The 12,021-nt window shown below is 44.2% G+C and overlaps 1 protein-coding gene across 5 annotated transcripts in view; it reads left to right on the top strand.

The window, feature by feature from the left end:
- The window catches only part of NT5C2 (5'-nucleotidase, cytosolic II), a 143,857-nt gene that overhangs the window by 47,806 nt on the left and 84,030 nt on the right, over window positions 1-12,021 (top strand). Inside the window, exon 1 of one of the 5 annotated variants that reach the window (XM_081104635.1) lies at window positions 6,159-6,260. The exons of 2 other annotated variants lie outside the window; for them this stretch is intronic. The gene's annotated coding sequence lies outside the window, so the exon portion shown is untranslated. Of the gene's footprint in view, window positions 1-6,158; window positions 6,261-12,021 lie in introns of those variants that run through there. 2 more of the 5 variants (XM_081104634.1, XM_081104636.1) reach the window with 2 other exon arrangements.

The raw sequence follows: 12,021 nt of genomic DNA, 5'->3' as shown, positions 1-12,021 counted from the left end.
TCGCCTTCTTGCAGTCCAGGACCCCTCGGGGGATGTCTGCCTGCCTGGGGGATGGGTCCTAAGCTGGCAGTCAGACATCCCTCTTGTAGTCTAAGGGCTCTCGCAGTCCAGGACCTCTTGCTCCATACTGGCCACCTGCAGTGGAGGCGGGAGAGGCTCCTGCCACCACCGCTGCACTTGACAGCCGTGAGCCTGGCTTTTGGCTGAGTGGCGCTCCCCCTGTGGGAGCACACTGACCACCAGGAGGCAGCTCCTGCGTTGAGCATCTGCACTCTGGTGGTCAGTGTGCATCATAGCAACCGGTCGTTCCGCCGTTTGGTCAATTTGCATATTACCCTTTTATTATATAGGCTATCACATTCTATTTAGCCATTCCCCTACTGGCAGGCATTTAGGTTGATTCCAAGTTATTTTTTATTAGCAATATTATGTAATTATCTTTGTATATACTTCCATATGCACATGGAGTTATGGTAGATAATTAGAAGGGGCATTGCGGAGATATGGATTTAATAGATGCCCAATTGCCTGTAAAGTGGCTGTGCCAATTTACATTCTTTTGTTATTATGAAGCTTGAAAATTGTTGCCAATCTCAGTTTTAATTTCTATTTCCCTGGTTACTACTGATGTTGGGCATCTTTTTGTATATTTATTTGGCAATTTGTATTTCCTTTTCTGTGATTGCCTATTTATATTCTTGGCACGTTTTTCTAGTGGTTTCTTTTTTTCTTATTGATTTGTTAAAAATCCTTTAGATATTCCCGATACAAATCCTTTATTTTATATATTACAAATGTTTTTTCCTAGTCTGTTATCTTTGTTTCTTATTTATATTAACTTTCTCATTTTTTTAAAAAATATATTTTATTGATTTTTTACAGAGAGGAAGGGAGAGGGATAGAGAGTTAGAAACATCAATGAGAGAGAAACATCAATCAGCTGCCTCCTGCACACCTCCCACTGGGGATATGCCTGCAACCCAGGTACATGCCCTTGACCGGAATCGAACCTGGGACCTTTCAGTCTGCAGGCCGACGCTCTATCCACTGAGCCAAACCGGTTTTGGCGACTTTCTCATTTTTTTTTGAGTTATTCCATTTCTCTGATATTTTAAATTGTTTTTTTTCTGATTTTGCTGAAAAAAGATCTTGATTATAAAAGTAATATAAACAACACATACAATTTGGGAAATTATGGAAAAGTGTAACTAGAAACCACCTCAAGTCTTGTCACTGAGAAAAAACCATTATTAATATACTCAATTTCATTCTAGCCTTTTGTGCATATGTGCATGTACATTTTTGTTTTGTTTTGTTAATCCTTACTGAGGATATTTTTCCACTGATTTTTTTTTTTTTTTTTTTAGAGAGAGAGTGGAAGGGAGGAGGAGAGACACACACAGAGAGAGAAACATCGATGTGAGAGAGACGCATCAATTGGTTGCCTCCCGCCCATGCCCTGACCCTTTGGTCCACGGGCCAGCGCTCTATCCACTGAGCCAAACTGGCTTGGGCTGTGCGTGTACATTTTTTTGCTCAGTTGAGATCACATTACGTGTACACACACACACACACACACACACACACACAATTTGCTCAGCGCTATGGTCTTTATACACAAATGCTGGCCTTTTTCCAAATGTACTTTGGTTGTGGTGGTTTTAGACTAACTTCCAACTTCTATTCTTTTTTTCCACATATCCTAAAATATGTAGTAAGTGGGAGGCCTAAGTCCTGTCCTTAGCTGACCTGAAGTTGGCTCAAAAACACAAGGGAGGGTAGAAATGCTCCGACATAGCACATATTTAAAAATCTTGGAGGTTTTAGTTGACTGCAAGCTCAGTGAGTCAATAGCAGGTGCCAAGAATTTTCCTGTGTGAATGTAAGGCAGTAGGTCCTACGAAGAAGCTACAGTCTTTCTTTGCTCTGATGGTACCACAGACATTTGGTCAGTCTTGGGTGACATACTCTAAAAGAGCCACAATCAGACAGACCAGGTGCATGAGGAGCATGAGGATAAAGACCTTTAAAACCAGGGCAAAGGAGGAACAATGGAAGGAGTGGAAGATACTGGTCTGGAATAAGACCTTGGGCAGAAGTCTTCAAGTATCTGAAAAGCAGAAAGTCAAGAGAGATTAGATCTGTTTGTTTTCTGGGCCAGAGGGTGGAAGTTTCAGAAATACTTTCAAACTGGTCAGAACTGCTGAGGCCAAGGAATGCATTACTCTGGAAACAGTGGGCTTTCTGTACTTAAGAAGTCTTCTTGCAGATGCAAATTGGTGGTGGGTGGGTAGTAGGGAGGTTGATAAACATTTCTTGAGTGCTGTGAGTGTGCTGAGAATCTTCCATTATCTTTTTTTGTTAATTAAAAAAGTTTTTCAATTACAGTTGACATACAATTATATTAGTTTCAGGTGTACAACACAGAGATTAGGCATTAATATAACTTGTGAACACACTGATATGTCTACTACCCATGTGCCACCATACATTGTCATTACAGTACTAGTGGCCTGGTGCACGAATTCGTGCACATTGAAAGGAAATTAATTCGAAGAAATATTTTAATATCACTATTTGCCCTTTCTCTATAATACAAGTGTCAACCAAATTCACGATCAACAATGACAGATGGAAACACACACGTGTGATTGGCGCCAGCAAGAGCTTTATATGTATCGCACATGCGCAAGTCAATTTAGCCTTTTATAGATATAGAATAAACTTGCTTAATTAGACCTGCTTTTCGATTTAGCTAAACTTTTTCCAGCCCAGTGAAGTACCCCAACTTCTCTTTCAGGTAATTGTCAGCAACACAGCAGTGTGTATCAACACAAAGCAGATTATTATTGTAGATCACACAGGGAGAACAAAGGGGTAAAATATTTAACTACAGCAGTGTTTGACTATATTCTGTGCAGTGAGAAAACCTGAAGTCAATTTCAAGGTCCACCATTTCTTACTTCTTTTCAGTCGGGTCAAGTTTCTAAGCTTTCTAAATCTCCATTTTCTGGCTAATGAAAATAGGATTGCATCGAGTCTCCTATTGACAGACTCCAGGACTTCTGTGAGGATCAAATGAGATGAGGCACAAGAAAACACTTCACAGACATTTGGTTAAAGTGCGAAATGTTTGCACCTGGCTATAAAGCAAGTCTCGTTCCTGGGCTGAAGAAACTGCAAGGAGGCTAGTTGTTGCTAGGGAGAGGAAGCCAGGTGTTGCTATGTGACATCATTACCCAGTGCCCACATCGACCCGTTTCTGGGCTGGGCTGGGTTGTGGGCTCCATTTTGCACCATGGGGTCTTGGCAGTGTTGGCTGCGATTTGGTGGGCTGTCTTTCTGGGGTGGTGGCGGGGCTTGTGTCCCATTTCGGGGAAGCTGAGTGTTGCTTTGTGGGTGCCAGGTCCATGATGCTGTTTCTCTGTGTGCATCACGACAGCTCCTGTGTTGAGTGTCGGCCCTCTGGTAGTCAGTGTGCATCAGAGCAACCGGTTGGACAGTTGGACACTTTAGCATATTAGCTTTTTATATACATAGATTACCGACAGTATTCCCTGTGCTGTACTTTATATCCCTATCCTATTTTTATAACTGGCAATTTGTACTTTTTTTAAAGTTTAACTTGCTTTAAAAAGTTATATATATAGACTTCAAAAAGTCTATATATATAGACTTCAGAGAGGAAGGAAGAGGGAAAGAGAGATAGAAACATCAATGATAAGAATCAGGCTGACTCCTGCAAGCCCTCTACTGGGGGTCAAGCCTTCAACTTTGGCATGTGGTCTGACCCAGAATTGAACTGTGACCTTCTGGTTCATAGGTTGGTGCTCAACTACTGAGCTATATTGGCTGGGCCAATTTATACTTCTTCTTTTTTTAATGTATCTTTATTGATTTCAGAGAGGACGTGAGAGGGAGAGAGAGGAACATCAATGATGAGAATCATTGATCTGCTGCCTCCTACATGCCCCCCACAAAAGATCGAGCCTGCAACCCAGGCATGTGCCCTGACTGGGAATTGAACCGTGACCTTCTGGTTCATTGGTTGTTGCTCAACCAGTGAGCCACACTGGCCAGGCCAACTTGTACTTCTTAATCCCTTCCCTCTTTTCACCCATTGCCCCCAACACTTCTTCCATCAGTCAACCATCAAAATTTTCTCTATATCTATGTGTTTGTTTTGTTTGTTCATTTACTTTTTTTTTTTTAGATTCCATATATAAGTGAAATAATATGGAATTTGTCTTTCTCTGACTGGGAATACAAACTGTGACCTTATTTCACTTAGCATAATACTCTCTAAATCCATCCATATTATCACAAATGGCAAGATTTCATTCTTTTTTATGGCTGATTAAAATAATATATATGTATATGTATATATATATATCACATCTTTATCCATTTGTCTCTCAATGGACACAGGTTGCTTCCATATCTTGGCTATTGTAAGTAATGTTGCAGTGAATATAGGGCTGCATATGTCAAGTTAGTGTTTTCTCATATCAGTACACAGAAGTGGAATTACTGGGTCATATGGTAATTCTATTTTTAATTTTTAAGGAGCCTCCATATTGTTTTCCATAGTGGCTGCATCAATTTACAGTCCCAACAGTGAGTGCATCAGGGTTCCCTTTTCTTCACATCCTCACAAACATTTGTTTGATTTATTGAGGACAGCCATCCTGACAGGTGTGAGTTGATATCTCATTATGGTTTTAATTTGCATTTCCCCCATGATTAGTGGTGTTGAACCTATATGGTCAATTAATCTATGACAAAGGCAAGAATATACAATGGGTTAAAGACAGTCTCTTCAATACATGGTATTGGGAAAACTGGACAGACACATGCAAAAGAATGAATCTGGACAATTTATATCATATACATGAATAAACTCAAAATGGATTAATGACTTAAATGTTAACACATGAAACTATAAAACAACTAAAAGAAAACATTGGCAGTAAACTCTTTGACATTACTCTTAGTAATATTTTTTTGGATATGTCTCCTTCGGCAAGGGAAGCAAAAGAAAAACTAAACAAATGGGATTACGTGAAACGAGTTTTTGCACAGTGAAAGAAACCATCAACGAATTGAAAAGACAATCTACTGAATGGAAGAAGATGTTTGCAGTGATAACATCCAATAAGGGGTTACTATTCAAAAGATCTAAGAAACTCATACAACTTGCAACACCACAAGAACCAAACTATTTGATTTTTTTTAAAAAGTGAGCAGAGTCCTGGCTGGTGTGCTCAGTGGTTGAGCATTGACCTATGAACCAGGAGGTCAGGGGTTCATATTCCCCCTCAGGGCACATCCCAGGGTTGCAGGCTCCATCCCCAGTGTGGGACTTGCAGGAGGCAGCCGATCAATGATTTTCTCTCATCATTGATGTTTCTATCTATCTCTCTCTCCCTCTTCCTCTCTGAAATCAATAAAAATACATTTTTAAAAAAGAACAAAAAGAACAGAGGACCTGAACAAACATTTCCCCAAAGGGGACATACAGATGGCCAATAGACATATGAAAAGATGCTCCACTTTCCTCTATTATCTGATTTCATCCTGCCAACAGCCTCTGCGGTAAGTACCGCTGTTATCTATCCCTGTATTACAGGTGAGGGAATTGGGCACCGTGAGATCAGGTAATCCTCCCCACGTCCAAGCATTTGTAAGTGGTAGAACTTGGATTACAACCAGTTCTGACACCTCCCAAAGCCAGTGCTTTTGGTCATAATTGGATTCAGGCCTGCTATGGAGGTCTGGACCCGAGGGGCCTTAAGCAAGTCCATTGTACTAGAATATTCTGGGGGGGGGGGGGGGGCGGGGAAACTTGCGAGCCCCTTCCTCTAAGGGAAGGGCTCCGAGTGTAGGCAGAGGAGCAGGAGGTAGTCCCAGGTGGCAGTCGGCCAAGGGATGTAGACTTAAAGGACATGGAAGAGTAGTCAACGTGCGTCACCCACAGCTCGGCCGCCACAGCAGTCCCGTCGTTTAAAGATGCCTAGACCCCCGGGAGGGTCGGGGGCACCGTCCCGCAACGGCGCTTTCCTCCGGTCGCGCGGCCAGGGAGCGTCGCGGCAGCCTGGTTCTGCGGCTGAGTCGGGGATCGGAACAGCGCGCCGGTCCCTGGCCGGGAGCGAGCGGGGGGCGGGGCCTGGGGGCGGGGCCGAGGCCGCGGGGTTAAGGAGGGCGCGCGCCCAGGGGGCTGCGGCAGTTGCGCGCTAGGATTGCAGACGTGCGGCGAGACGGTGAGTGCGGCGGGCCCCGCGGGCGGGAGGGGCCGGCGCGGGGAGCCCGCGAGCGAGCTGGGGAGGAAGGAGTGTGCGCGGCCGAGCGCGCGGCCCGGATCCGAGGCGCCGCCTGCCCCTCCCTGCGCCCCTCAGGCCCCACGCCCGAGCGCCCACCGGCGGGCCTCGTGACCCGGCACACGCGTCTCCGCTGGCCCCGCAGCCGCGGGCCGCCCCCGGCCTCAGGGCAGCTCCTTCCTCCTCGCTGCGGCAACGCCCCCAGCCTCACGTCACGCCCGCGCCATTGTTTCTCCGCGGTCGGCTGTCTGGGACCCGTCTTGGTCTGGGAGCGCGGCCCTTCGCCGCCTCTTAGCCTGCCTCGCTGGGTCCTGTGCTGCCCCCGCTTTTCTTCCGGGGTGTTGGCCGTCCCAATCCCTCCTCACGGAGACACCCCTTGACTCGGGTCTGCCTGTTTTTTTCTGGCCGCCGCCGGGCGTCCTCCGGTCCGCACCCGAGGCCAGCCTTTCCGGCCCTCATCCCCGGACCTGCCCCCCGCCGCGCGTTCCCGGTGGACCCGAGAAGCTGGCGGACGCTCCGGTAGGGCGCCAGGTCGAAGGCGTTTTAGCAAGAACGGCAAAAGTTGGCATCCCCCCCGCACGCCGGTTTTGTCGTTTGCAGCACTTCCTGGAAAACTCCCATCGAATGGCAAGCCTCCCTAGAAATATGCTTATTTTCCAATGGTTCCCAGGTCAGGGGTCGGCTGTTCGGTGGCGGTCCGTTCCTTTCCTTCCTTGGAGACCCCGGAAGCCGAGCGCTGAGAGCGAGATGCAGATCTGAGGCCTGAGCCATGAGTTGTGAGAGCGTTTTGGGGTTGGACTCCAGCAGGCCTCAAGCGTTTAAAAGCAGGAGATGGAGCTGGTGTCAGATTTGTCCCCCACCCCCGCCACGCTTTCGTCTTTTGGGCCGTTGTGTGTGCGAGTTGTAAAGTGCAGTGCTCTGCAATGACGAGTCACCATTTTAGGGTGTGTGTGTGTGTGTGTGTGTGTGTGTGCGCGTGTGCGCGCGCGCTTGCGCTGGCGTGTGTGTGCGTGTCCTGGGGCGGACAGGTTCTTCATGTCTGTGCACTTGATTTGGTCCCAAGGCAACGGATGCAAACGCTGCTAGCCATGATGTGAAAGAGTGTTGAAACAGTGCCCTTTACCGTGGCAACTTAATACGTATTGTTGAGGTCTTTTAAATATTTACCACCACACTTCAATAGATTTCTCCTAATGAAGGCATCCAGGCCTGGAGAGGTTAGTTAAAGAAGACACAGCTAGTTAGCAATTAAAAGAAACTCAACGTGCTAGGCAGGTGGTAGCACACACAGACGGAAATGCATTAATTTAATTTATGAGAAAGGACAATGGCGGAGAGGAGAGGTTGAGAAACATCTCCGTATTTGTTGTTCCACCTATCCATGCAGTCATTGGTTGATTCCTGTATGTGCCCTTGACCAGAAATGGAACCCACGACCTTGGCATATGGGGAGGATGCTCTAGTCTAGCCAACTGAGCTCTCAGGCCAGGGCTAAAATGCACTTCTATTGCAATATAAGTCACTACATTTCTGTACATTGCTGTGTAATCCTCATTAATCCAGGAATTTGACTTTAGAATTTAGTAATCAGTCTGTAAAGTAAGGGGGCTGAAGTTTCAGTTCTAAGATATAATTCCATTGTATGAAAATTTACAATCAGCTGCAAGTTCCCAAAAGTTTTTAATTATAGGAAGATTTACATAGATATTATTTACTTACAGTATCTGCAAGCCTTATTATAGTGATATCAGGTGTATATACCTAAAGAAAGCCAAGTTACAGTGGAATGTTAGAGGGCTAGTCATCTGTAGGTTGTTTCAACAGTGTTATGGTGAAAAAAAGCACACAGAACCTGTGGGTGTGTTTTTTAATGTCTTTGTTGCTTAACTCTTACCTAAACGCTTAATTCAATGAAATAGTTAAAAAGCCCAACTTTAACATGATTTATAATTATACTCTTCTCCTGTTTATCTAAACATAGTTTTTATGCAGTTATAATTGCTATATTCATATCATTATTAATTTACCACTTAACCCATATTTCTGGGATGCCTATGTACCTAGAAAATTGATCTCTTTTTTATTTGTATAGAGGTTTTGTAGCATGCTTTTATGCCTAGAAGCCAACAATGCCTGGCATATAGGCTCTCAGTAAATTTTTGTTGAATGAATGTAGTATTTTGAGCTGTTTAGACAATATCTGTGAACACAAATGTTAAATATCACAGGGAATATGTTAAGTGATAGTAGTAAAAGTAGAAGATGGCATCAGGTACGTTTCAGGGCATGGATTTTGGAATCTAGGTTTGAGACCCGGCTTGCCACTTAACATGCATGCAACCTTGGAGTCTTATTCAGTTTCTCTTACCATGAAAACAGGAAAAATAGAACAAATTTCACAAGGTTTTATCTATTAAGTGGGATAATTCCATTGAAGCAATACTGGCATACATTAAATTCTCTATACATGTTAGCTATTACTATTTTTTGGTACAGAGTGGAGAGATTATTGTAGGTTGGTAGAATCAGGGAGAACATACAGAAGATGGCACAGGAGAGTAAGAAGATTCAAAAGATATATTGAGGGGTAATGATAAAGGGTTTGGTATAGCAGTCTATATATATAAAAGTCTAAGTGACCATCGTAACTGAATGGATGACCAAACAGGCTGTGTGGGGCGACCAGGCCAGCAGGGGGTTAGTGAGGGACAACCAAATGACTGAACAGCAGGCTGTGTGGGGCGACCAGGCTGGCTGGGAGTTAGTGAGGGACAACCAAACGACTGAGCAGCAGGCTGCAAAGATGATGGCGCCCACAGCCAATAAGGAGGGAATATGCTAATTGACTGCCAAGCCCTCAAAGATGGCAGCGCCCACAGCCAATAAGAAGGGAATATGCTAATTGAGTGCCATGCCCTCGAAGATGGCGGTGCCCACAGCCAATAAGGAGGGGATATGCTAATTCACTGCCACGCCCTCAAAGGTGGCGGCGCCCACAGCCACAAGATGGTCTGCAGGGGAGGGCAGTTGTGGGCGACCAGGCCTGTAGGGGAGGGCAGTTAGGGGCAACCAGGTCAGCAGGGGAGGGAAGTTAGGGGCGACCAGGCCAGCAGGGGAGCGCAGTAGGGGCGGACCAGGCCAGCAAGGGAGGGCAGTTAGGGGCGATTGGGCCAGCAGGGGAGGGCAGTTGGGGGCGATTGGGCCAGCAGGGGAGCAGTTAGGCGTCGATCAGGCTGGCAGGGGAGTGGTTAGGGGGTGACCAGGCTGGCAGGCAGAAACAGTTAGGGGCAATCAGGCAGGCAGGCAGGCGAATGGTTGGGAGCCAAAAGTTCCGGATTGTGAGAGGGATGTCTGATTGCCGGTTTAGGCCCGATCCCTGCCTAAATCGGCAATCGGACATCCTCCAAGGGGTCCCAGATTGGAGAGGGTGCAGGCTAGGCTGAGGGACAACCCCCCCCCCCCCCAGTTCACAAATTTCGTGCACCAGGCCTCTAGTCTTAATATTAAAAGGCTAATATGCAAATGGTTGTTATGCGCGATCAACAGGAGGCTTCATCCCCCTCCCAGCAGGGCTTGAGGGGGGTGGGGCCAGCTGGGTCTGGGTCTCACCCAATGGGGGTGGGGCCAGCCGGGTCTGAGTCTCATGCGATTTTGAGGCACGAGTGGGTGGGTGGGGACTTGGCTCTGCGTCCTTCGGCGCGCCTGAGACTCTGACAGGAGGGAGATTTTCATATACATTTTACTAATTTTCTTCCATCTCTGACACTTCTATTATAGAGAAAGGGCAAATAGCAATATTAAAATATTTCCTCTAATTAATCCCCTTTTATGTGCACGAATTTCATGCACCGGGCCACTAGTAGTATGATAGAGCTGGTTAGAGAAATTTTGGTAAACTGTTTACAAGATATTCTTTCTACATGAATTTCTTGCAGTTAGAGCAGAATTAATGAAGTAAGATAACTTCATTATCTTTTTGTGAATAGTTGGTATTTTGTGTGTGTGTTGTTTTGTGTGTGTGTCTGTGTGTGTGTGTGTGTTTCCATTCAGGCCTGAAAAAGTTATTTGATTTAAGGAAGTTGATAGAAAATTATTGCGGAGTGCTAAGGTCCTTGTCACTTGACACAACCATTTGAAATTTGATTGTGTTCTTTGATTGGTTACCAGAGTTTGCAGTGGCTGTTTTTTCTGTTTTAGGAAAAACAACTTGAGCAGCGAACCAATAAAAGTAACAAAATTGCCAGCAGAGTAGCAAAGCTACCCGTACCTTTTTAGGCAGACTACAGAATCAAAAGGATTAGATTAATTTGGAGAGTGTTGAATTATTTGTTCCTACATTTTGTTGGTCTGTTTTTGATTGGGAAGCATTGTCAAGAGTGTGAGATGAAAAAATCTGCTTGTAAAGAGAAGACTGTATATGTATTAGTAAGTTTAAATTTGTTGGGTATGTTTCCATTTCAAATGTTAAGTGGAATATTTTGTTTTTTAAAGTTCCTTGGTCATTTTAATGAGGTTTCTCTAATGTTTTAATTTATGTAATTTAATTTTATCTTATTTTGGGGGGGAGATCAAACCGTTTTTATTGAGGGCATTTAGATGATGGTCAGAGGGCTAGGAGGACAATGAGATAAAAGTCCTCAGCCTCTCCCTATCTCCCCAGCTTCACAGCCACCAAAAAGTTAAATTTTCTTAAAAAATACGTAATATTTCAGACACATAGAAAATAATGTAATGTTTGTATAATTATAGACCATCAGATTTATTTACTTTCCTTTTTTTTCTCTTTTTATTGAATTTATTGGGGTGACACTGGTTAACAAAATTAAACAGGTTTCAGGTGCACAATTCTACAACACATCATTTGTACACTGTATTGTGTGTTTATCACCCCAAGTCAGGTCTCCGTCCATCACCATTTATTCCCCCTATATATTTTCCCCTGATCCTCATCCCCCCAGCAGTCACTACACTGTTCCTGTTCATGAGCTTTCTCTCCCTCTGCATTTTTTGCTCAGTCCCCCTACCCCACCCTCGCACCATCATATTTAGTTTATGTGGTTTTTTTCTTCCCATTTCCTAATTGTGGGAAAGGATTTATTTGTTTTTAAAGGGATAAAATTACAGGTCAGTTGAGCCTGTATGAATCTTTGCTATCCTATTTCCCTCTCTTGCCCTCTCTTAGCAGTAAACACTGTCATGAATTCAGTAATTATTATTCCCATAATATGTATATATACATAAAAGTGCATATATTCTTGCTTAATATATTATACATGTGATTCTGCAACTTGCTTTTTTGTTTAATGATGTTTTTTACCTATTTTTATTTATTTTTTTAAAGAATATTTTTATTTTTTTATTTTTTAATATATATTTTATTGATTTTTTACAGAGAGGAAGGGAGAGAGATAGAGAGTTAGAAACATCTATGAGAGAGAAACATTGATCAGCTGCCTCCTGCACACTCCCTACCGGGGATGTGCCCGCAACCAAGGTACATGCCCTTGACCGGAATTGAACCTGGGACTCTTTAGTCCACAGGCCGACGCTCTAGCTGATGAGCCAAACTGGTCAGGGCTTTAATGATGTTTTTGATATATATCTATGTTGATAGATGTATCTTTAGTTCATTCATTTTTATTGCTTTATAGTATTCTATTATATGAATAAATCAGGTTTTTTATGGATATTTAGGTATTTCCGA

The sequence above is a fragment of the Myotis nattereri genome (genome assembly GCF_964212035.1).
Source record: "Myotis nattereri genome assembly, chromosome: 13".
In the NCBI taxonomy this organism is placed as follows: domain Eukaryota; kingdom Metazoa; phylum Chordata; class Mammalia; order Chiroptera; family Vespertilionidae; genus Myotis; species Myotis nattereri.
The sequence above is the reverse complement of the archived record's forward strand: the minus strand, read 5'-3'. Positions and strand labels throughout refer to the sequence as shown.